This window comes from Aethalodelphis obliquidens, unplaced genomic scaffold, assembly GCF_003676395.1.
Source record: "Aethalodelphis obliquidens isolate GAN/ISIS:26980383/991018 unplaced genomic scaffold, ASM367639v1 scaffold19, whole genome shotgun sequence".
Taxonomy (NCBI): Eukaryota; Metazoa; Chordata; class Mammalia; order Artiodactyla; family Delphinidae; genus Aethalodelphis; species Aethalodelphis obliquidens.
The window spans coordinates 7074129-7076216 of NW_020837963.1; positions in this window are offsets into that span (position 1 = coordinate 7074129).

A 2088-nucleotide genomic window follows, 5' to 3' on the forward strand; every position below is an offset into this window, starting at 1 on the left:
CCAGAGGTTCCCCCCTCACTCTGTGCGTGCATTCTGGGGTCTTGAGATGTTCAGGAAGCTTGAGGGACTGGGGTTGTGAAGGCAGCACAGCCTTTGCTGTCCCCTCACCCCTTCACATGCACACTAACACACACACACTGGTGTCCTGCACCTTCCACCTTCCCATGCGCAGGCTCCTGGGTCCCAGCCTGTCCTCCTCTTCCATCTGACCCTGCAGACACCCACATCCCTCTGCTCGCTGCTCAGAAGACAGGTTCACGCCTTCCTCCACGTTCACAGCTAATCCCTACTGAGAACCTGGAGAAATTACAAAGATATAATGCCTCTTACTTGTAGTGCCAGACTTCTCCTTTGTGGGGTGATAAATTGGGGATGACCCCAGCTCCCATTCCTAGGGAGGGAACTGTCCTACACTCTCTCCTTCAATCTGCCCAGACACAGTGAGGGCCATTGGGATTGCTCACCAAGAAGACTCTTCTTCCCAGGCCAGTGATGAAGATCAGACTGGCAAACAGGTGTCCCCTTTGTCTCAGGTGGTCTCATTTCATCTCTGAAGACCTAACGGGGGGCTGCCCAGACCACAAGAACTTCTGCCCTGGACCTTTTATGTAGATAAAGAGCTGCCCGCTCAGGGTAACAGGAGAGATCACGACAAGCTTGCCCGCCCAAAGATACAGCCTTTACTAGCTGACCACTTTACTTTGACATATTCATAAACCATCAGAAACATACTCAATCTCACAACTGATAAGAGAAACGCAACATAAAATTGCAGTGAGATGCTATTTTTTACTACCAGATTGGCAGAGATCAAAGAGTCTGATAAGGAAATTCCCTGGTGGTCCAGTGGTTAGGACTCAGCACTTTCACTGTTATGGCCCAGATTCAATCCGTGGTCAGGGAACTAAGATCCTGCAAGCCGCACAGCCCACCAAAAAAAAAAAAGTTTGATAATTTACCAAGTTGGCAAAGCCAGGCCGTTTCCTATTCACTGCACATGGGAGTGAAAATTAGTGCAGCCTCTACAAAGAACAACTTGGCAATATCTGTCAAAATTTTAAATGCACAGATGCTTTCACTCAACAATTCAACTTTCACATATCATCAAGTATATATCCTTCTACATGGATGAAATGATAAGGATGTTTATTGCAATACAGCTCCTAATAACAAAAATGGGGAAATCTTCGATGCTTAGTAGGAGAGGGGTTAAATAAATCATAATACAACCACACAATGGAGCACTACGAGTTTATTTTTTTACATTCACAACACATCTTAATTCAGACCAGCCATATTTAAAGTAATCAATAGTCATTTGTGGCTGGTGGCTACCATACTGGACTGTGTATACTAGAAGCCCAGGACACAATGCAAACATCCCTGAGGAGGATACTACCGCACAATCACTGTTCATGTGTCATAATCCAACAGCTCTGTCTCCTTGGAGGTCAGAGGGAACAGGGCTCTTATGAAATAGGATATGGAATTATTGATTATCGATTGTAGTAGAGAAAAGTCAAGGCCAGACTAAGAAGTGTAGGTTCACCTGGGGCTGTTGCCACCCGCCGCTGGGCAGGGGTCCCACACTAGAAGTTCTCCACCTGGATCCATGGTCTGAGATAGCAGGCCAAGGGGCTGTAAGAGGGTAATTACACCCAGGGCTGAGGGCCCCTGGCGACAACTTTCAGAAGAGGAAGTGAGAAGGGGTGTCACGGGGCCATACAGAGAAATGAGGAGGGCCTCACGCCTCCATCCCCATCCAGCTAGGCTGCCTCAGCTGACAACATTGTTAGCGGTCATCCACTCAGAGCACCTCCCTTCCCAGGAACATTCCATGCAGCTGAAATGAATACATTAGCTCATATCAGCACCACGTAGGCAGAATCCCACAGGCAGCACTTCCAAATGGGGTCCCAGGGAAAGAGAAGCAGTTCTTAATATAGAAGGCATTCTTCAAGAGATCAAGTGGGCGCCAAGGTCCTGGATGGTCTCTAAGGGCCCTGAATGTAATGAATGGATCAGAGAAGGGATTTATCCCTAGAGCTCAAAAGTAGGTTGTCAAATCCTAAGTGCCTCAGAAGAAAA